Consider the following 25,084-nt stretch of genomic DNA (forward strand, 5'->3'; position numbering starts at 1 on the left):
GTCGCCTGCATAACAGAGTGCGATGAACCAATAGACAACCCTGGCACAATAACATCACTAAAAAGCTTCGGCAAGTATCCAGAATTGCAGAATGGCGTTGGAAGAAAACACATTCGCAAGATGATTTCACTGCACTCAAACAAGCAACACTTGCATTCAAATCAGCTCTCATCTCTGCTAAACAGGCTTACTTCACAACCCTCATATCTTCCATATCCCACAACCCCAAACAGTTGTTCAACACTTTTAACTTCCTACTTCGCCTACCAGTGCCCACTCCGAGATCCCTAATTGTTGCAGAGGACTTTGCCACGCACTTCAAAAATAAGATAGACCAAACAAGGCAAGTCTTTGTTGTCAAACCACGACAACCCCTTTGCATACCAGACCAATACCCAAACCCCATAACTTCTCTCTCCAAAATCACTGAAGGGGAGCTTGCTCATCTTCTCTCCAAGTCACACCTCACCAATTGTACACTTGACACTGTCCCATCCCACCTCCTTCCCAACCTCACCACCACACTATTCCTATCCCTAACCCATCTATTCAACCTATCACTAACTTCTGGTACCTTCCCCACTGCTTTGAAACATGCCACAATCACACCTATCTTCAAAAAGCCATCCCTTGACCAAGCACTATGTTCAGCTATTGCCCCACATCTTTGCTCCCATTTGCTTGCATACTCCTTGAGTAGCACATCCATACTGAACTTTTCATCTAACTCTCCTAGACCACCTGCAATCTGGCTTCCGTCCCCCCCATTCCACTGAGACTGTCCTGACCAAAATTACTAACAACTTACAGCAAAAGCTAACAGACAATTCTCTATAATCCTCCTTCTAGACCCGTCCTCTGCCTTTGACAGTTGACCACTGCCTCCTACTACAGATCCTCTCTTCTTTTGGTGTCAAAGACCTTGCCCTATCTTGGATCTCCTCATACCTTACCCACCGCACATTTAGCATTTCCTACTCCCATACTACCTCTTCATCTCGCCCCATCTCTGCTGGTGCCCCTCAAGTCTCTGTCCTTGGGCCATTACTTTTCTCAATCTATACACTCAGCCTGGGACAACTCATTAGGTCTTATAACTTCCAGTACATCTATATGCTGATGACACTCAGATCTTCCTCTCTGGCCCAGATGTCACCTCTCTGCTCTCCAGAATCCCAGAGTGTCTATTAGCCATATCCTCCTTCTTCTCCTCTCGCTAACTCAAGCTCAATGTGGACAAATCTGAACTAAGTATCTTTCCTCCATCTCGCATATCTTCCCTACCTGATCTATGTATCAAAATAAATGAAATCACACTTTCCCATGTCCCCAAAATCCGCTGCCTTGGAGTAACTCTTGACTCTGCCCTGTCCTTCAAACCGTACATCCAAGCTCTTACCACCTTCTTTTGCCTCCAGCTCAAAAATATTTCCAAAATCCGTCCTTTCCTCAACCCTCACTCTACCAAAAGGCTTGTGCATGCCCTAATCATCTCCCACCTCAACTACTGCAAGATCCTCCTCTGTGGCCTACCTTCCAACACTCTTGCACCCCTCCAGTCCATCCTTAACTCTGCTGCCCAACTAATTAATCTCTCTCCTCGCTACACTCCTGCTTCCCCTCTTTGCAAATCCCTTCACTGGCTTCCAATTTCCCAGCATATCCAGTTTAAACTACTAACGCTGACCTGCAAAGCCATCCACAACCTTTCTCCTCCATATGTTTCAAAACTAGTCTCTTAATATCTTCCGTCACATAATCTCCGGTCCGCCCAAGACCCCCTTCTCTCATCCACGCATATTCGCTCCTCACCCAATCGCCTCCAAGACTTCTCCCGAGTATCCTCCATGCTCTGGAATTCTGTGCCCCAACAAGTCCGGTTATACACCACATTTGGATCCTTCAAAAGAAACCTGAAAACCCACCTCTTCAAAGAAGCTTACAACCTGTAATGACCACACGGCCACCTCAACACAATCGGAGCTGCTGCAACCCTCGACCTACTGTCTCCTTCCCCACCATCCTGTAGAATGTAAGCCCGCAAGGGCAGGGTCCTCTTCCCTCTGTACCAGTCTGTCATTGTTAGTTTGTTTACTGTAAGTGATATTTGTATTTTGATGTAACCCCGTCTAATGTACAGCACCATGGAATTAATGTTGATATATAAATAAATAATAATAATAATAATTAAAAGGTATCAACCACTGAGGACTCTCAATTCTAAATATTTTTCTAACCACTGGCTAACACGATACCAAGATATATATCTTTCCTGGCACAATAATAGGCATCTATAGTTTTAAACTGTCATATCCTGCACTATTTTTGCTTGCATCGGTTTAGTATTATTCACAGATTCTCTATAAATCAGTATTGTCTCCGATGTGGCACATTCTAGGTGTAACATCCAAGTAACGAGGTAAAGTTCTTATAGTATTGAAGCATAATTTTCTGAAGAACATCTTCATGTGAAGTATTACAGCCTTTATTGAATGACTTAACATTCAGCTATATTACATTATAAAATAATTAGATCAAATAAGTACACCCTCTTTGAAATTTGTAGATTGCTTTATCAAGACATAGAAAATAATTATGTAAGGTCTTAAAATTAGGTAAATGCAACCTTAGATGAAAAACAACACTTAACAAGTTACATCAAGTCATTATAAATTTACTAACAAACAGGCCAAAAGTAAGTACACCCCCTTACTCAATATCTTCTAGAACGTCGGGGGCTCTGTCTGCAAATGTGACATGTTCTCCACAATTTATTCCAGTGAAATTTGCCCTACAAAAATCAAATAGTTCTCTTTCATTTCTGAATGCTGCCATTAGCACAAATAGTAGTTTATTACTCCATCCAGGAGATCACTGCATTGGCATTAATTATGTAAAACAAATTACATTTTCTTTTATTACATTTTGTGAGAATTACAAAGTTGGTACTAAAGAACATTTTACCAGAAAAAAAACTAATTTTTCTGTTTCCACATCCAAATGTTGTAAAGTTTTGTGAAGATCCTGTGGGTTGAAAATGTTCTTCACACACCTAGAACAATTCAATGATGGGTCTATATTCCAAAAGTCACTTGTGGAGGTTCCTGATGTTCTGGAACCTCAAGGGTTCTGCCAATGCGACAAAGTTCAATTCCAGTGAACTTTGTGCTAAAAAAAAAATGCAATTGTGCACTTTCCTTCCCAGCTTTGGCCTGTGCCAAAATATTAGGCATCATTACATTCAAGATAATTTTTTTTAGCAAATTATGGGGCCCATTTTTTCCTGTTACCCCTTGTGAAAAATATAAACTTTGGTCTAAAGCAACATTTCACTGGAAAAAAATGTATCAATATGCCGAATTTGGACATGTCCGTGTGTCTGTGCCCAATGAGTCATCCACAGCTCAACCATGTGTCTGTGCACAATAGGTCATCCACAGCTGAACAGTAACTTAGGTATCCATAGTTACTACCACTAGCAGCTTACTGCTTGCGCGTAGCCCTGGATACCCAAAGAGAGGAGCTCTCCCTTGTGGCGAGTAAGACATAAGCCTTTTTTGAACATTAGCCTGTGAGGCAACACTGTGAGGCAACATTGTGACATAACACTGCGAGGCAACATTGTGAGGCAACACTCAGGCAACACTGCGGCAACAGTGTGAGGCAACGTTATAAAGATGGATCAAATTGAGCGCTCTGCTGCACGTATAGAAATGAATTTCATACGGATGCAGAGCATGCATCTTAATGAAACAGAAGACGAACAAAATTGTCAATGAACTGCTGATGATGCCTGACAGAGGGCTGCCAGAGCAAGAGAAAAGAATGAAGTAACTGAATCACATAGAGCATCTAATGCTGCACAACAATGAGCAACACACAATGCACAAAGTGATAAAATATTTCACAAAAAAAAGAACAAGGTAGAATGCGTGTCAAAAATGCAAGAGCCACTCGACAACGGCAAGTTACATTTGCCGCTAGAGGACTTCTTAATCAAATTGATGAGACATGTATTGAAGAGCACTATGCTGGCGAACTGACATTTCAATGTCAGTTCTGCCAATCTAAAAATTTCAAAGACGAAATGGCACAGGACAAAACATTCCCTTCCTGCTGCAAGAGAGGCGCATCTAATTATGTTCCGTTCGTATAGATGATCAATTAGTCAAGTTGATGAAAGGAGAGCATCCGCACTCCAATAACTTTATGGCTATTATAAGGCAATATGATAGATCGCTTGCTTTGGCATCAATGGGAGCACAAATAGCACAACCTACTGGGCATGGTCCATACTGTTTTCAAATTCATGGACAAATTTTCAACAGAACAGTCCCATTGCATCCCACTGTGGGTAGTACTCCCAAATTTGCCCAGAATTGTATCTTGGACAGTGAAGAAGCCTAACTACAAGAAGTCAAGCAAATAAAAAGTGCTTCCCAGCACTGCTATCATCTCTTGGAGAGAAAATGAAAGCAATTAACCCACTCACAAGAGCCTTCACAATGATGAGGGAATGTCATGAAGTGACTGTCCAAGCGTGATATGACCCAACGGGTGGTCGGTCACAAAATGGCGGAACTCACAAGGAAACACCGGCGACACAATAACAACGGTGGGCACTGCGATAAGGAACAAGGTGTTAGGGTTGGCGGAACGCACCAAATATATTGTTTATTAAAAGGAATTGGTGCGTTCGCAACCCGGGATCCACCGTGCAGGAAAGTACGGTATATACTAACTCTGTTAGCTTCACAGAGTAACCGCGAGAGGTGAGCTCTGTGCCCTGTTAGACTTTCACAGAGGCACAGGCCAACTACCCAGATGTGAGCAGTGAGTGGTCATGCATGCATACTCAATCTCCTCGCCGGAGGAGCCAGCATTCTAGGGGCTTATTTCAGCCGGGTCCCTGAACACACATATACACAATCTCCTCGCCGGAGGTGCCAGCATTCTAGGGGCTTATTTCAGCCGGGTCCCTGAACACACATATACACAATCTCCTCGCCGGAGGAGCCAGCATTCTAGGGGCTTATTTCAGCCGGGTCCCTGAACACACTTATACACAATCTCCTCGCCGGAGGTGCCAGCATTCTAGGGGCTTATTTCAGCCGGGTCCCTGAACACATACAAACACATGACCACATTGGCGCAAAGCATATAGCAAAAGACGATACTAGCGCATGGCCGTGCGGTCATGCGCAGTTTATATAGTTGCAGCACAGGAAGCTGCTACTGAAGTTTTTGCCCTTTCAGGGCCTTCCAGAAGGACCAATGGAAATTGCTGCAGTACCTGAGCATGTTTTGCCCTTTCAGGACCTTCCAGAAGGACCAATGGAATGTACTGCAGCACCTGAGCATGTGACCGAACATGTGGCCCTCGACCTCCAATGGGAGACCCTGCCCTGGGTATGCTCAGTGTGAGTAAACAAGGACTTAGTCCCAGAGAGGCTTGCTCGCCGCAGATCAGTGCAGGGTACCATAGGAAAGCCAGAAAAGGCAGTAGTGACCCTATGCACCGAATCAGCCCCAGCGAGATGCTGGGAGCGACGTCTCCGCTGAGCAGAGCCCACTGCGGCCGACACCGAATGGGAGACCGCAGCAGACACGGATCGAGATTCCCCCTGTGCAGCAGAGGAAACTCGACTCCTAACACGAGGAAATGGACACCTCCTGACCTCAACTAAGGATGTGCCCTAATCTTAGCCCTTGCTCGCCCTGGACCTATCCCTGGGTAGGGAATTGGCTAGTGAGAACACTGGTCCCACCGCTGCACTAATAAAACACAAATGGAAAGTTTAGACAAACAAGGGAAGCAAACAGCACTTAGCTTATTGCTACAAAACACAGCACAGCGGGAAAGAAGCACCAGATACACCAGACTCAGCTGAAGAACTACTGCTCCCAGCAAGCTCTTTCTCCAACTTAGTTGATCTCCAGAAGGACCTGTATAACCAACAGTCAGCTGATGCACCAAGTGACCTTATGAAGGATAGAGGGAGTGGTCACCAACATCAGCTGACCCAGCAGCAAAACAATGCAATAACAGCAGCGGCCACCAGAGGGAAAAAACTGCATTAAGCCCCGATGACCAGAAAGGAAAAAAGGTTTTAATCAGAGGAAAACCAGATCTGCCACAGATCCAAACATGGGTCGTAACAGGGAATTTGAAATAGATGAAGAGAGGATTGCTGAATTAGAAAATTGTGATCCACTCGAAATAACAATGTCAATTATAAATGACTATAAATGGTGGTGAGTGGTATTACCTAAGACTACTTTTACTTTATGTAAGGGGAACAAAGTCTTATGCTGACTTAAGGACTGTCAATGGAGTCGTACATGACACATATAAAAATGTGTGCATTGATCTTCATCTTTTGGAAGACGATTCCTAATGGGAAGACGGTATAACGGATGTAATTGCTTTCCAAATGCCCAACAACTTTGCAAATTATTTGCTATAATTTGTGTATATGGGGAACCAGCTAAACCTTTGGCATTATGGCAAAAATGTAAAACCAAATTTATGGAGGATTACACCAGGCAGTATACTCCAGAAATTGCTGAGCAACTGGCTCTTCATGATATTAATGAATTGCTCTTAAGCAATAAAGAGTCCTGTGCTGACTACGGATTGCCAACTCCGGTAATATGCAAATTGCCTCTTCAGAGGCAACTCCAGTAAATGTTCCAGATGCAGTCCTGGATCAACTGAATTATGCTGTAATAAAGCAGATTAGCAATTGAAAGCTATGCTTAATGAAGCTCAGAAATCAGCTTTTGATGCAATTATGCAAGAAGTCAGTGCTGCATCACAGCTAGACAACATTAGCTCACACTGTTTTTTTCTGGATGGCCCAGGAGGCAGTGTGAAGACATTTTTGTACAACTGCTTGCACAAGACACTACAAGCAGAAAAGAAGTCTATTTGCTCAGTAGCCTCTACTGGATTGGTGGCTACATTACAAAAAAATGGCAGCACTTACTATTCCAAGTTTGGCCTTGGAATTACAATAAATTAGACCACAGTGTCAAAAATTAGGCCAACCTCACTTCAAGCAAAGGAGATTAGGGAGTCATCTGTCATTATTTGGGATGAGGTAACAATGACTCCCTGTTTTAATATGAACACTGTGGATAATTTGTTCCAAGACATATGTGGAAAAACTTGTCATAAACCCTGGTGACTTTCATCAAATTCTACCAATAACGGAGGTGGAAAAAGAGCCCAAATTGTACGGTCCACCATTAAATACTCAAAATCCTGGAATCAGTTTTCACGGTTCCAGTTACAACAGAATATGAGAACGAACTCAGAGCGAAGTTGAGTACAACTCATGGTTACTGAAACTAGGCAATGGAGAGTTGTCAAATGTATATGATCTACCAGAAGACACAATTGAAATCCCGAATTCTTTTATTGAAGAGGATGATTTAATTACAGTTGTTTTTGACAACTCAATTGAGATTACCGATGCAATGGTAGAAGCAAATGCTAATAAAGCAATTCTTTCGCCATTGAATGATGACGTTCACACCTTGAACAACAAAATTCTTTGTCAAGTTCAAGGTGAAAACTCAACATATCGCTCCGTCGACACAATTGCAGAAAAGGAGGGTGTGATTCTCACAGATTATCCTGTAGAGATTCTTCACTCTTTGAATCCCACTGGGATGCCTCCTCATGAACTAAAGCTGAAACCAGGCGCTGTAATTATGCTCCTGCGTAATCTTAACAGAAAGCGTGGCCTTGGTAATGGCACAAGCAGGGCCGGCTCCAGGTTTTCGAGGGCCCCGGGCGAAAGAGTCTCAGTGGGCCTACCCCTTTAACACATACCCCGATTTATGATGCACAGATATGGCAGAGAAATGTATAGTACAATGCCAGATTTCACTTCTTACATGAGTGACAGCTATTGTAAATTCTGCAGTGTATATATACAGGACAGGAGGAGTGGTACTGTGCAGTGTATATATACAGGAGGAAAGGTGCTGTGCAGTGTATATATACAGGAGGAAAGGTGCTGTGCAGTGTATATATACAGGAGGAAAGGTGCTGTGCAGTGTATATATACAGGGGGAAAGGTACTGTGCAGTGTATATATACAGGGGGAGAGGTGCTGTGCAGTGTATATATACAGGGGGAGAGGTGCTGTGCAGTGTATATATACAGGGGGAGAGGTGCTGTGCAGTGTATATATTCAGGGGGAGAGGTGCTGTGCAGTGTATATATACAGGGGGAGAGGTGCTGTGCAGTGTCGTGAGCAGGGCATTGTTGTATCAGAAAATCTTTTCTGTTTTGAGTTTTTCTATGAAACAAAGACTTTTCTACATAAACAACTTTGTTTGGTTTTGCGGCCCCAACAGATCTGTGCTACAAAGTAACAGGTGGCTCGGGCATTAATGAGGGACCTGATGCTGAATCCTTTCCACAAACCCTAATGACCCAATTAGTGCCCCGTCATTAGAACCTCATTAAACACCTCCCTGTCCTGAGTAGTCATGTACAGTATGGGGGGATCCTGCAGCACACCCCCTGACTGCTCCATACCATACACTGCCCTCTGTCGCGCTCACTATTATCCTGTGCATTTCTCCTTCATCGTTACCCCATGTTACACTTGTCACCCCCCACTACAGAGTAGCAGGGCAGCCAATGTCACCCCGTCCCGGATCCTAATGGCAGCAGGAAATGTCTACTCCTCTATTGGGTTGGAACCTGATTTAATCAAGGAATAATGTGGATTTGTTGCCGGTGGCTGCAGGGGAAGGGTTAAGTGATGCCATGTCCTTGGTGGGAGCAGTGGCAGCTGCTGGGACCTGGACAGAGACAGCCAATGTTGCTGTGACTGCACAGTGTTACCTGGAGGAGAGAAGCTGAGACTCCGGAGCAGAAATCACCCACATGCCAGCACTGGGCAGAGTCCCTCCAGTCACCAGCCTGGGGCCACGGGGCCCCAACGTACAGCCCACAGCTCAGATTTATCCATGGCAGCAGCTCCCCTTCCTCCTGGCATCTGGTTAACCCCATTTATGCGGGTCGGATTGGTATCTTTAAGGTTCAGCAATAACCTTCATACAGATGGGAAAGGGTTAAGCTTCTTCCTACCCCACTGGTGCAGGTTTGGTGCAGCATGCATGTATTCTGGGAGAGCTGAGTGGCTGCAGGTTCCAGGCTGCACCCCACCAGCTGCTCCTCCAGACATCACCCACATTTTTAGGCAGCGGAGACAGACAGCAGCAGACTGAGCCACAAGTCCATCTGCAACCACTGCTCTGCTGGATACCTTTGCACTCACTCAGTCACTGGTAGGAGCTCCAGAATCTGCCTGATAAACTTCAGCACTGCAGCCAGCCAGGGGCAGAGAGCAGAGCAGGAGAATGTGCTCTCTCCGCCCACAAACAATGTCTCACTGGCTGCCTTCTCTTAACCCCTATGTGTGCCTGCCTGGCTGCACTGACTGAGTGAGAAGATGCTTGTGTCAGAGCTGGCACATAGGGGTTAAGAGAACGCAGCCAGCAGTGACTTTGTGGGCGGAGAGAGCATTTTCTCCTGCTCTGCTCTCCCAGCTGTATCTATGACAGCGTGATTGGACCCCCCTCTCTCCCCAGGGCCCCGGCATTTGCCCAGGTGCGCCGGGTGCTGACGCCGGCCCTGGGCACAAGGCTTTAAGTGAAAAGCCTAAAAGCAAAAGTTATTCATGCCGTTGCTTTAAATGGAAAAGCAAAGGGTCAGACAGTTCTTATTTCAAGAATTGACCTGATTTCCAAATATAAAAACTTGCCAGTCCAGATGCGACGGCATTAGATTGCTGTCATGTTGGCTTTTGCAATGACCATCAATAAATCTCAGGGACAGTCCTTGGATATTGTAGGAATTTATTTGCCTCTCCCAGTGTTTTCACATTGGCAGTTATATGTGGCTTTCTCCAGGGAAAGGAAAAGCCAACAAATAAGGGTCAAAATATTTGCGACACAGAAGAAAAGTAAATTTATTCCTAATGTTGACAAATGGTTTACTATCAACTGTGTGTACAAAGAAGTCTTTTAGTAAGCTTTTAACAAATGTAAAAGCCAAAAAAAATTGTACACAAAAGCGGGCCTAACTCCTAGCCGCAGTCTACGGACCAAACATTGGGCATGGGCAGGGCCTAGTGCGCTCAACCATGTGAAAAAGCTTACGCTCAGGAACATTGAGGAATAGCGCTATCGGATTGCTCTACCCATTCATTTCCTTTAGGAATAGGGCTATGGGATAGCCGTTCACTTTCTTCATGGATAGAGCTATCGGATAGCTCTACCTGACCAGAATTAACTACAGAGCATTTTCATACACAAGGTAGGAGTGGCAGGAGAGGTACACCAGGTATTTATGTTTGCTATTAGTCTGCACATATGCCAGTCAGGTGTGTGGGTGCAACCCATTGCGAGGTCAGTCTGCTCCGTGGTCACACCCCATTGCGTGGTTCGTAATCACAGCGCCCGAAGGGCACGCGATCAGTCGTTTTGTTATTTTCACATTCAAATTAAAGAAGTATAAAACGTCTATGGGTACAAAGTGGTCAACATACCCCTACATAAATTTATAAAATGAGGTCACTTGTGGATGGTTTCTGCTATTTAGCACAATCTAATCCAGCTAATCTTATACTTCAAGCACAAAATATCACTTCTTCCTTCCGAGCCCTACTATGTGCCCAAACAGTAAATTCAGACCACATTTATTGTATTGCCTCATTTGATTATTACATTGGGATGTGCATTTTCTCCTTTTACCCCTTATGAAATGTTAAGTTTGTCGCTAAATCAACATTGAAGTGTAAAATATGGAATTTGCAGTTTTCTTTAGTAAATAAGCAAAGAAGTTCCTCTAAGCAGATAGGACACAAGGGGATCTAGAACCCAGTGACATATAAAGTAGGCAGTAGAAACAATGTAAATCCAAGACAGTATCCTGTATAATAACCTTGATACTGTACAAGAGGTCAGAGAGAAGTCAAAATTTGAAATCAGGCAACACAGTATCAGTAATATTAGCCACGTGCCAGCTGTGGACCAGTGTCCTGCGGTGACCTCAGAAAGGACGCTATACCAGTGAGTCCAACTTTACACCTGCAATGCAAGTAGGATCCCTGACATTTCTCCATAGCAGTAAGGACCAATATTGGAAAGGGTTAATGACTAAAGTGCTAAAGCAATATATACATCTCAAAGCATTGTGCTGCACCCCATATCCATATCACAAATAATAGTCCCAAAAGTAAATTGAGATGAGGGAAAAAGAAAAAAGAAAACTTTATAGGAAAAAATATTAATGTATACCACTGTAGCAGACACGCATAGAACAAGTACACAGAATGGCAAAATAGAATCAAAATACAAGAGGGTAGGTAAATAGGATACCTGTACTTACAGAGAGGTGCAGATCCGAATGTGCCTGGGCCCCACCGCGTGTTTCACCCTGCTTCCTCAGGGGGCTTGTGTCTATACGATACCGGAAGGCTTAAGAAATGTGCAGGATACATTTTTTTTAAATGTTATCTCATCTGGATATCTTCCATTATATTAGTTACTCCAAGTCCCTTAAAAATTGAATAGATCCATAAAAATATGATTTTCAAATTTCTTTAAAAAAAATTAAAAGTTGCTGTTAATTTTAATCCTTCTGACAATAACCAAAGGACGATTGCAAGGTGATGCTGATGTAGAGCAGACGGTCGGCAAATGTTATTTGTTAACTCTTTTGTGTGGTTGGTATGACTATCTGGTGTTTGGATATAGGCAATCAAGGTTTGAAATTGGTGATTTGTCCCCATTTTCATCAAAATTCACAAAAACTGCAAAGAATTTTCAGCTAACATAAAATATAATATATGTAGAAACTACGTCATAATCACTGGGATATTGTGAAGCATTCCAGAGATACCACCATATAAAGTAACACAAGTCAGATGTGTAACACTTGGTTGTGCCGGGAATAGTGGACGGATCTTATGCATTGTACTTACAGTGAGTTACGGAGCGGAGCACAGCAGAGGATAAGACCGCAGGGTTCTCATCACAGTCATCATCTCCACGTACAGATCTGGTAATACAAGACCAAGAGTCACATTTCCCTTCCGTAATCCTATTTATCACCACAGTATTAGCTCTCAGATGGTGCCAGGGGAGCTATGAAAAATATGATGGGATTTCTTTAATAGGCAGCAAAACATTGTATTATTGTAATTACCCCAAGGTCTAAAAATTCCCATTGGTGTAAAAATCATCAGAGGGATTTTATTTACTACAAATCAAATAATAAGTTGAAGAGCACAAAAAAGGCCTAAAAGATAACAGTGAGGCCTGTGATTGAATGGAGAACCTATGTGAGAAAGAAAGTCCTCCAGACACAATGTGTTTATATAAATGATAGACAATTTTATTGAAAAATACACAATAGGTAAAAATGTTAAAATGAGATGTAAACCGACAATGCAGAAATGAAAAAGCAAACACTGAGCGAGTATGGGAACCAGGTGAGTGGTGTCTATGCTGGACATTGCAAAACACGCTGAAATCAATAAATAAGTGCATGAGATTACAATAATAAAGGAAATAGTGTCCTCATAAATAAATGGTGAATTCAAAGAACTTGCATACAGACGCAGATAGAAACACTGGACAGTTCTCGGTATTGATTCTTGTAATTCTCATGTAAATTAAACCAAGGGAGAATCCAGTGACAATATAAAATATATATAAATATATAAGAGGCGGTCAGATAGGCATTTGTAAGTAATATTATAAAAATATAAAGAGCAATATCAAAGCCAATAGCAGTAATAAGATACAGAAAGAAAAGAGAAGGGTAGTTTCAGCTTACCACGCCGTGTAATGTAAGGTCACGGTTGAAGACGGTTCCTGGAGGGTCCTAATCCTGCCGGTGACTGGGGCCAAATGGAAGCAAGGAAGGAGAGAGGAGTCAGTGAGCACGGCCATCCAGGAATATAAAAAAAACCTTTTATTTAGTTCTCAAAACATAAAAGGGTGAAGGTTCAAAACACCCTGATGGTTTTCTGGCACATCAGTGTCCTTAGTCAAAGGTATACAGTGAAAGAAAACAAGGTACATATACAGGTGCATCTCACAAAATTAGAATATCATCAAAAAGTTAATTTATTTCAGTTCTTCAGTTCAAAAAGTAAAACTTATATATTAGAGTCATTACACCGTCCACCGTGCAGGAGTACCTGCTGCTAGCAAACGGCAGCACTATATGGCGGTATGGACTAACTCAGTTAATTCACCGAGTAGCCATGAAAGCAAAGTACTGCGCCCTGTTAGACTTCACAGAGGCACAGGCTAACTGCCCAAACAGAGAGCAGTAAGTGGTCATGCATGCACACAAAACTCCTCGCCGGAGATGCCAGCATTCTAGGGGCTTATTTCAGCCAGGTCCCTGAATACAGACTAACACACAATCTCCTCGCCGCAGGTGCCAGCATTCTAGGGGCTTATTTCAGCCGGGTCCCTGAACACACTCTCACGTGACCACACTGGTGCAAAGCACATAACAAAGAACAATACTATCGCATGGCAGTGAGGCCATGTGAGCCTTAAATAGTTGCAGCATGTACAGGTCCTTCCTAGAAAGACCAATGAGAGGCTGCCACAGAGCATGAGCACCTACAAGACCTTCCTGAAGGACCAATGGCTTTAGCTGCAGTATCTCATCATGTGACCCTCGATCTCCACTGAGAGATCTTACTCTGGGCATGCTCAGAACGAGAAAAGCAGGACTTAGTCCCAGAAGCGTCTGCTCGCCGCTGCTCAGCACTGACTTCAATGGCAGAAGCAGGAAAAGCAGCAGTAACTCTTTGTACAGAGTCAGACTGAGCAAGACGCTGGGACCGATGTCTCCGCTGAGCAGGCTCCACTGCGGCAGGAGAAGAATGGGAGACTTCAGGGGAGATAGCCCGAGATTCCCCCTGTGCAGAGGCGGGAACTCGACCCCTAATAGCGACCATACCAAATTATGTGTGGGAAAGAAAGAATTGTCATGTGAAAATAAATATTTTTCTTCCCACCATACCATTAATAAAATGGTAAGGGTGAGTGAAAATTTTTACCACATAGGGGCGCCAAGAATCTGCAAATAGAATCATAGAATGTTAGAGTTGAAAGGGACCTCCTGGGTCATCTGGTCCAACCTCCTCCTCAAAGCAGGATTCACTAAATCATCCCAGACAGATGTCTGTCTAGTCTCTGTTTGAAGACTTCCATTGAAGCAGCCTGTTCCACTCATTGATCACCCTCACTGTCAAAAGCTTTTTTCTAATATCTAATCTGTGTCTTCTCCCATTCAGTTTCATCCCATTGCTTCTAGTCTTTCCTTGTGCAAATGAAAATAAAGATGATCCTCCTACAATGTGACAGTCCTTGAGATATTTGTAGACAGCTATTAAGTCTCCTCTCAGTCTTTTTTTATTTTTTCAAGCTAAACATTCCTAAATCCTGTAACCGTTCCTCATAGATAGGACATGGTTTGCAGACCAGTCACCATTCTGGTCGCTTTTCCCTGAACTTGCTCCAGTTTGTTGATGTCTTTTTTAAAATGTGGTGCCCAAAACTGGACACAGTATTCTAGATGAGGTCTGACCAAAGAGGAGTAGAGAGCAATAATGACTTCACGTGATCTAGACTGTATGCTTCTGTTAATACATCCAAGAATTGTATTGGCCTTTTTTGCTGCTGCATCACACTGTTGACCCATCTGTTATCTTTTAGTATACCCAAGTCTTTTTCACATGTGCTGTTGCTTAGCCCTATTCCTCCCATTCTGTATATGCTTTTTTCATTTTTATTGCCCTGATGTAGTACTTTGCATTTTTCCCTGTTAAAAATCATTCTGTTAGTTGCTGCTCAATGCTCCAGTTTATTTATATCTTTTTGAATCATTTCTCTTCTCTAGTATTAGCTATCACTCCTAGCTTTGGGTCATCAGTAGTGTTGAGCGATACCGTCCGATATTTGAAAGTATCGGTATCGGATGGTATTGGCCGATATCCGAAAAATATCGGATATCGTCGATACCGATATCCGATACCAATACAAGTCAATGGGACACAAATATCGGAAGGTATCCTCTATGGTTCCCAGGGTCTGAAGGAGAGGAAACTGATGTCGCGGCTTGTGATTGGTCGCTGAGCGGTCATGTGACCACTCACGCGACCAATCACAAGCCGCGACGTCATCGAAGGTCCTTAACGCGCTCATTCTTAGGAAGGGAAGCATGGCGGTTGCAGCGGTGACAACCAGGGCGCGTCCGAGGGTAAGTATATCAATATTTTTTATTTTTATTCTTTATTTTACACATGAATCTTAATCCCGATACCGATTCCCGATATCACAAAAATATCGGAACTCGATATCGGAATTCCGATACCGCAAATATCGGCCGATACCCGATACTTGCGGTATCAGAATGCTCAACACTAGTCATCAGTAGTGTAGAGCATTCTGATACTGCAAGTATCGGGTATCAGCCGATATTTGCGGGATCGGAATTCCAATACCGAGTTCCGATACTTTCAGTATATCGGATACCGGAATCAGAAGTTCTCATAATTCAAATAGCCAGAATTCAGCCAATGAGGAATGATTAGAAGTGTGGGCACATCCTGTTCTGCATGGTAGGCATGTAACTACTGGCATGGCTGTGATTGGCTGCTGAAATGATGTCATGATGCACTATAAAAGTCGCCGCCGGCATTTTGGGCTCACTCTGCTGTGAATTCAGTTAGGGACAGGACGCTGCGTTCTGACTGAGGGCCAGTTTAGAGATAGCGATTTGCTTCATTGTGCTTTACCCAGGCTAATTTAGCAACCGCTGTGTGAGAACCTTGCTTTTGCCTTACAGCGCTGTTCACAGCTGTCTGCAAGGTCTCTCTGTGTGTGAGTGCAGCTCACTCTGCAGTCTGTCCGCAGCCACCACTGGTTGTAGTCAGCTCAGGGTGCGTCACTGCCTCATACTGTTCAATCCATTGTCCTTTTTTGCAATTAGAGCAGTCTGCTGCACATTTTTTCAAATTTATCCTATTAGTGTCTTTCCATCCGTATCCTGCTAGATTGTGGAAAAACACTATAAAGGATTACATATAGGGGCTTGTTTTGGCCTTGCAGCACCATTCACGGCTGTCTGCACAGTCTGTGTGTGAGTGCAGCTCGCTCTGTAGTCTGTTCTACCACCACAGTTGGTTGTAGTCAGCTCAGGGTGCATCACTGCCTCAAACCGTTCCATTGTCCGTTTCTCAATTAGTGCAGCCTGCTGCATATTTGTTCAAATTTATTCTATTAGTGGCTTTCCCTCGGTATCCTGCTAGATTGTGGAAAAACACTATATATATATAGGATTACATAGAGGAGCTGGTTTTGGCCTTGCAGCGCCGTTCACGGCTGTCTGCACGGTCTGTGTGTGAGTGCAGCTCACTCTGTAGTCTGTTCTGCAAATAAAAAATAATAATAAAGTTCACCAAACACAGAAAAGGCGGCCATTCTCGGCAAACCACTGCCGAGCACAGGCTCTGAATGCTGGCATTGCAAAACTACTGTCCCTTCAAATGCTGTCATTCAGGCTGGTGGAGACTGACACCTTCCGTAACTTGATGGCATTGGTAGTCCCACAATACATTGTGTCCAGCCAGCCGCTTTTATTTCAGCAAGCAAGCCGTCCCTGCCCTGCAAAAGCTTGTGGAAGGACACATAAAACACGCGCTACTGAACGCCGTCAATAGCAAGGTTCTCCTCACCACCGATACGTGGACCAGTCACCATGGACAGGGGTGATACCTTTCCCTCACTGCCCATTGAGTTAATGTTGTAGAGATGGGTACAGATCGTGCGAGTGGCGCAGGACGTGTTCTGCCAACTCCAAGGATTACAGGAATCCAGTCTGTACACATTGCCTCCTCCTCATACTGCAGTTCCTCAGAATCATCTCTGCAGGAGCCGTCACGATTTACCTCCACCTTGACCCATGAACGCTTACCTGTTATGACCGATATGAGCACAGCCGTGGCCAAACGTCAACAGGCCGTACTCAAATTAATTTCTTTGGGGAATCGAAGCCACACAGCGCAGGAGCTCTGGAATGCCATCATGCAGGAAAGCAACGTGTGGTTTGTGCCAGCGAATCTCTAGCCAGGCATGGTAGTGTGTGACAATGGCCGAAATCTGGTGGCAGCTCTGGCCCTCAGCAACCTCACTCACATCCCATGTCTGGCACATGTGCTCAAATTGGTCAAGCAGAGTTTTTTGAGGGACTATCTGTATCTTGATGCACTGCTGCACAAGGTCCGCCTAGAGTGCACTCACTTACGGTGTTCCAACATGGCAAGATCGCGCATTGCAGCTCTGCAGTGCCGATTCCGCCTTCCGGTACATCGCATCATATGTGACCTACCCACCAGGTGGAATTCCACGTTACATATGTTGGAGCAGTTGTGTGAGTAGCAGCAAGCAGTAATGGATTACCAGCTGCATCAGGCGCAAAGAAGTTGCAATGCACGCCGTTCATACTTCACAACCACTGAGTGGGCCACTATGAAGCACGTATGCCAGGTTTTGCGTGCCTACGATAATTCCACGCGGATGGCGAGTGCAGATGATGCACTTGTCAGCATGACTGTCCCCCTTATCTGCCTGCTTGAAAGAACACTGCAAGCGTTAGGGAATGATGTTGTGGAAGAAGTGGAGGAGGAGGAGTCACCGATACCATCTGCTTCTGGACAGTCAGTGCAGCGCCCCAGAGTCCTGGTCGTTGCAGTAATGTCACTCTGCCACTAAGGGGAGTGATGTTATGTCTGATTGCACTAAAGGAGTTTACCTGACCAGGTATCACAGTCACACATTACACTTCACACTCCGGCCACCAGGGGGAGCAAAAGGCACTATGTATTAGGCCACTCCTCACACTCTGGTAAAACTGGGGGTTGGACAGGAAGTTAGGGAGAACGCACCTGCACTACCTTGCGGCAAGAACGAATACAAAAGTTGTGAGGACTATCCCGTATACTCAGCAGGGAAGGACTACAACACACAGGCGCTAGTTGGTAGGCACTGATTTCCACCTGCAAAGGGAACTCTGGATGTGCCTTCGGACCGGCCGGACTCAGCCAGCCCTGTTAGCAGTGCTCTGGATTGCAGATCCCGAAGTCTTCAGTAAAAAGGTAAAGGGACTGCAACCTTGTGTCCTCATTATTAACTGCGCCTCACATCATCTCCACCTACACGACTGGGAAGCCCTGGGGATATACTTCACCTGTGGGAAGGTATACCATCTAGCTGCCATTCCATCACCCCAGCGGACCACTAAGCAGCGTCGGTAACCCTGACCGAATACCACAGGTGGCGTCACGAACCCTTGACAAACTTTCATCACCCTTTCATTGGACGCCCCTTAGCAGCGTCACGGACCGGGTCTAGCCACCGTGACAACCCCAGCACCGAGACAGAGAGGACCGGTACCGAGTACCCCGCGGCCCTGCGTCTGGGGGCGCTCCAACTTAGCGTCACGAACAGGATGTACTTAAGCCTGCAGAATCAGGTCATGTGTGCCTTGGAACTGTGATTGAATTGTGTTAGAACGAGGAGCGCAGGAGAAGAAGAAGGGCATGGAGTTGTGGGCGTGAACGAACTGAGAAGCGCGAAAAGTAATGGCCGCCCAGTCTAAATATTTCTGTACCTTGAGGACGTGTCCGTCAGCAGTCGAGATCCGCCTCCTGATCCTCAATGGTGGGCGGAAACCAAGGAAACGAAACCGGAGGGGAGAGCGGTAAAAGGACAAGGAGGACAGCAGCCACGTGGAGGAGGCCATGACAAGTCACCCAGAGCCAGAGTGTGGGGTTGAAGCCGGAGACTCCCCCAGCTACCCGGAGGAGCACCGTGGCAGAGCCTTCACTGCTGATGCTGATTCCCTGCAGCTTGGAATGGAGGAGCTGATCGATCAACTCCTGCAGTTGCAGGTGGAGACTAAGTCCTCGCCTCAAGGAGCACCTGCGGAAGATCCATCAATGCTGGTGCCGCCCCTTGTGCTGCGACCGAAACCCCTGCCGACCCCGTCTCGGCGCCCGCCGTCGGCAGAGCCAGCCGACCCCCAGGACATCGTGGTGGTGGGTGAGTACACTACCCCTGCCCCGGTGATGGAGGACCTGTTGATGGGCCCGGTCGCAGCACCACCACCCCACGGCACTCACCGCCTCCAGCGTCTTGACCCCTGGGACCAAGCCACGGGTATGGAGCGGTTCCTCAAGGCCCCGATTGCGCCCACTACCCTGCCGGGTGAAGTCTTTGCCGAGCGGACTGTATGCCGCTGGGTAAACGCCGGGTCAGATTTCATGGGGTTCCCCGGGGCCGAAGGGCAGGAGGGAGAGAAAGTGGAGGTCCTCAGCTGGGAAAGATGTCAGGCCCAACTTGCCCGGAAGTGGGAAGAGAAGGAGGCCGAATACCAGGCCCAGCATCAGGCCTATGACCAGAGAGACCTGGCGGTCAAGGCCAAGGCCCGCACGGACCGCAGCACGCACCCAGCCCCGCGGAAACAGGGCCAAGTCAGCCTTCCGGCTCCGTGGAGGTTGGGGCTTTATTAAGGAGCCCGGGCTGTACGCGGAGGTGTTCATCAACCGCCGGGACGTGGAGTCACATCTCCTGGAGGGTCACCCTGACCGAGATCTTTACCCGGGAGACATCGTCACCTATACCAGACACTTTGGGGAGAAGGGCTGGTTTGCCTTGGATGTGCATAAGAAGAGAGATCCAGTGGCACATCAGGCCAAGGCACCAGCCCAACCATCTCCCATTGCGACAGTGTCCCCGTGTGGCCAAACCTCTGCGGTCACAACGACCACCATGATCATCCCGACAGGTACAATTGTCAGGACCACCACCTGCACTGTCACCACTAGTGTTGAGCGATACCTTCCGATATCGGAAAGTATCGGTATCGGTTTGGATCGGCCGATATTCAAAAAATATCGGATATCGCCGATACCGATACCCGATCCCAATGCAAGTCAATGGGACCAAAATATCGGAATTAAAATAAACCCTTTCTTTCCTTGTAGGTTCATTCTACATGAAGGAAAACAACTAAGAATAATGTAGGATGTATTGTGGGAGGTGGCGGAGACATTAAAGGCAATGAGGTTTAGCCCAATCAAATAGAATAGCATGTTTTTTGTTTTTTTTAAGACGTTCGGAGTGAAAAAGATATTGAGTATGTAAATTTTTTTTTATTTTGTCAGATATTGATGTTTCACTATTTCACGCCCTTCCCCTTCTTTTTTTTTCTTTTTTTTTTTTACTTTTCCCACACTTTCATCTTCATCATCATCAGCATCTTTGACATCAACTTCTTCTTCACCTTATTCATCTTCTTCTTCATCTTCTACCTATTTTTTTTTTTATTACATTCTTCATATTCATTTTATTCAACTATTATTATTCTTCCTATTCTACATATTCTTTTTATTCCACTGTTATTATTCTTCCTATTCTACTTCTTCATCATATTCTCATTTGTGACAGGCATTCCCGTAGTTGTTATCTATAAAAGTTGGAAGATTACACCTTCCGTTCTGCCAGTCACAAAAGTTACATTTGTCCGCGTTCAGTTTGGCCTGCAGCATCAGGCTTTATCCAGGGGCACCACGAGGAGGAACGGACTCACCCCATACACTGCTTAGTCTTCTTCTGCATATAATTTAGATAATATCTTTTGCTCTGATATTAAGTCTTATGCTTAATGTTCTTCTGCTCTTTGTTCTGCAGCCTCTTGTTCTTCTGCTTCTCGGTCTTCCATGTCGTCGTCTCCAGGGTCGTCGTCTCCAGTGTCGTCATCTCCGCCGTCGTCGTCTCAGCCGTCGTCGTCTCCGCTGTCGTCGTCGTCGTCATCGGGGTGGTCTTCCGGGTCGTCGTCATCGGGGTGGTCTTCCGGGTTGTCGACGTTAGGGTCTTCAACTTGGAAATGTAGCAGAAGGTACAAGAAGGCTGAGAAAATGCCAAGAACCAGCTGATGGAACTGGAACTCGGATGGCTACCCGAAGGTTCAAGAGCCTATGGAACTACCGAGGACCAGCTGACGTTACTGGAACCCGGTTACTAAGCAGGAGGTACCCGTGCTAAAAAGCACTACCAAGGACTGCCTGACGTTGGCGGAACTCGGATACCCAGAAGGAGGCACCTAAGCCAAAGGCTCTGCCCGGAACCAGCTGACGTTACTGGAACCAGGATGGGGAGCAGAAGGTATAAGAGCAAAAGACACTGCCGAGAACCAGCTGACGGTACTGGAACCCGGATGGGTAGCCGAAGGTCCAAGAGCCAATGGAACTACCAAGGACCAGCTGACGTTACTGGAACCCGGTTACTAAGCAGGAGGTACCCGTGCCTGAAAGCACTACCAAGGACCACCTGACGTTGGTGGAACTTGGATACCCAGAAGGAGGCACCTAAGTCAAAGGCTCTGCCCGGAACCAGCTGACGGTACTGGAACCAGGATGGGGAGCAGAAGGTACAAGAGCAAAAGACACTGCCGAGAACCAGCTGACGGTGCTGGAACCAGGTGGTGGACCCGAAGGCCCACAGGAGAGGAGAGAACAGCTAGGCCGCGAGGCAGCCGCAGTTACCGAACCCCAACAGTCCTACAGGGGGAGCTGGGCCTACTGGCACTACAGAACCAGCCTTGACTACCAGTTCACGCAGCCCACATAGGAAGCTCCTAAACTGGAGGCACCCTGGAGTTGGCTAACTCGACCGCACCACGACGGGGCAAGCATAGGCGTCTCAGTGAAGTTGACACAACCCGGAAACAGCTGACGGTGCTGAAACCAGGCTTGGCACGAGGGAGTACCTGTGACAAGAACACTGCCGAGAACCAGCTGGCGGTGCTGGAACCCGGATGCGTTGCCCCAGTGTGCAAGAGCCAATGGCACGACCGAGGACCAGCTGACGGTGCTGGAACCCGGTTACTAAGCTGTAGGTGCCCGCGCTTAAAAGCACTACCAAGGACCGCCTGGCGTTGGCGGAACTCGGATACCCAGGAGGAGGCACCTAAGCCAAAGGCTCGGCCCGGAACCAGCTGACGGTGCTGGAACCAGGTGGTGGACCCCAAGGCCCACAGGAGAGGAGAGAACAGCTAGGCCGCGAGGCAGCCGCAGTTACCGAACCCCAACAGTCCTACAGGGGGAGCTGGGCCTACTGGCACTACAGAACCAGCCTTGACTACCAGTTCACGCAGCCCACATAGGAAGCTCCTAAACTGGAGGCACCCTGGAGTTGGCTAACTCGACCGCACCACGACGGGGCAAGCATAGGCGTCTCAGTGAAGTTGACACAACCCGGAAACAGCTGACGGTGCTGAAACCAGGCTTGGCACGAGGGAGTACCTGTGACAAGAACACTGCCGAGAACCAGCTGGCGGTGCTGGAACCCGGATGCGTTGCCCCAGTGTGCAAGAGCCAATGGCACGACCGAGGACCAGCTGATGGTGCTGGAACCCGGTTACTAAGCTGTAGGTGCCCGCGCTTAAAAGCACTACCAAGGACCGCCTGGCGTTGGCGGAACTCGGATACCCAGGAGGAGGCACCTAAGCCAAAGGCTCGGCCCGGAACCAGCTGACGGTGCTGGAACCAGGTGGTTTACCCCAAGGCCCACAGGAGAGGAGAGAACAGCTAGGCCGCGAGGCAGCCGCAGTTACCGAACCCCAACAGTCCTACAGGGGGAGCTGGGCCTACTGGCACTACAGAACCAGCCTTGACTACCAGTTCACGCAGCCCACATAGGAAGCTCCTAAACTGGAGGCACCCTGGAGTTGGCTAACTCGACCGCACCACGACGGGGCAAGCATAGGTGTCTCAGTGAAGTTGACACAAGCCGGAAACAGCTGACGGTGCTGAAACCAGGCTTGGCACGAGGGAGTACCTGTGACAAGAACACTGCCGAGAACCAGCTGGCGGTGCTGGAACCCGGATGCGTTGCCCCAGTGTGCAAGAGCCAATGGCACGACCGAGGACCAGCTGATGGTGCTGGAACCCGGTTACTAAGCTGTAGGTGCCCGCGCTTAAAAGCACTACCAAGGACCGCCTGGCGTTGGCGGAACTCGGATACCCAGGAGGAGGCACCTAAGCCAAAGGCTCGGCCCGGAACCAGCTGACGGTGCTGGAACCAGGTGGTGGACCCCAAGGCCCACAGGAGAGGAGAGAACAGCTAGGCCGCGAGGCAGCCGCAGTTACCGAACCCCAACAGTCCTACAGGGGGAGCTGGGCCTACTGGCACTACAGAACCAGCCTTGACTACCAGTTCACGCAGCCCACATAGGAAGCTCCTAAACTGGAGGGACCCTGGAGTTGGCTAACCCGACCGCACCACGACGAGGCAAGCATAGGTGTCTCAGTGAGCTTGACACAACCCGGAAACAGCTGACGGTGCTGAAACCAGGCTTGGCACGAGGGAGTACCTGTGACAAGAACACTGCCGAGAACCAGCTGGCGGTGCTGGAACCCGGATGCGTTGCCCCAGTGTGCAAGAGCCAATGGCACGACCGAGGACCAGCTGACGGTGCTGGAACCCGGTTACTAAGCTGTAGGTGCCCGCGCTTAAAAGCACTACCAAGGACCGCCTGGCGTTGGCGGAACTCGGATACCCAGGAGGAGGCACCTAAGCCAAAGGCTCGGCCCGGAACCAGCTGACGGTGCTGGAACCAGGTGGTGGACCCCAAGGCCCACAGGAGAGGAGAGAACAGCTAGGCCGCGAGGCAGCCGCAGTTACCGAACCCCAACAGTCCTACAGGGGGAGCTGGGCCTACTGGCACTACAGAACCAGCCTTGACTACCAGTTCACGCAGCCCACATAGGAAGCTCCTAAACTGGAGGCACCCTGGAGTTGGCTAACTCGACCGCACCACGACGGGGCAAGCATAGGCGTCTCAGTGAAGTTGACACAACCCGGAAACAGCTGACGGTGCTGAAACCAGGCTTGGCACGAGGGAGTACCTGTGACAAGAACACTGCCGAGAACCAGCTGGCGGTGCTGGAACCCGGATGCGTTGCCCCAGTGTGCAAGAGCAAATGGCACGACCGAGGACCAGCTGACGGTGCTGGAACCCGGTTACTAAGCTGTAGGTGCCCGCGCTTAAAAGCACTACCAAGGACCGCCTGGCGTTGGCGGAACTCGGATACCCAGGAGGAGGCACCTAAGCCAAAGGCTCGGCCCGGAACCAGCTGACGGTGCTGGAACCAGGTGGTGGACCCCAAGGCCCACAGGAGAGGAGAGAACAGCTAGGCCGCGAGGCAGCCGCAGTTACCGAACCCCAACAGTCCTACAGGGGGAGCTGGGCCTACTGGCACTACAGAACCAGCCTTGACTACCAGTTCACGCAGCCCACATAGGAAGCTCCTAAACTGGAGGCACCCTGGAGTTGGCAAACCCGACCGCACCACGACGAGGCAAGCATAGGTGTCTCAGTGAACTTGACACAACCCGGAAACAGCTGACGGTGCTGAAACCAGGCTTGGCACGAGGGAGTACCTGTGACAAGAACACTGCCGAGAACCAGCTGGCGGTGCTGGAACCTGGATGCGTTGCCCCAGTGTGCAAGAGCCAATGGCACGACCGAGGACCAGCTGACGGTGCTGGAACCCGGTTACTAAGCTGTAGGTGCCCGCGCTTAAAAGCACTACCAAGGACCGCCTGGCGTTGGCGGAACTCGGATACCCAGGAGGAGGCACCTAAGCCAAAGGCTCGGCCCGGAACCAGCTGACGGTGCTGGAACCAGGTGGTGGACCCCAAGGCCCACAGGAGAGGAGAGAACAGCTAGGCCGCGAGGCAGCCGCAGTTACCGAACCCCAACAGTCCTACAGGGGGAGCTGGGCCTACTGGCACTACAGAACCAGCCTTGACTACCAGTTCACGCAGCCCACATAGGAAGCTCCTAAACTGGAGGCACCCTGGAGTTGGCTAACCCGACCGCACCACGACGAGGCAAGCATAGGTGTCTCAGTGAGCTTGACACAACCCGGAAACAGCTGACGGTGCTGAAACCAGGCTTGGC

Source organism: Ranitomeya imitator, chromosome 4, assembly GCF_032444005.1.
Source record: "Ranitomeya imitator isolate aRanImi1 chromosome 4, aRanImi1.pri, whole genome shotgun sequence".
NCBI classification, from domain to species: Eukaryota; Metazoa; Chordata; class Amphibia; order Anura; family Dendrobatidae; genus Ranitomeya; species Ranitomeya imitator.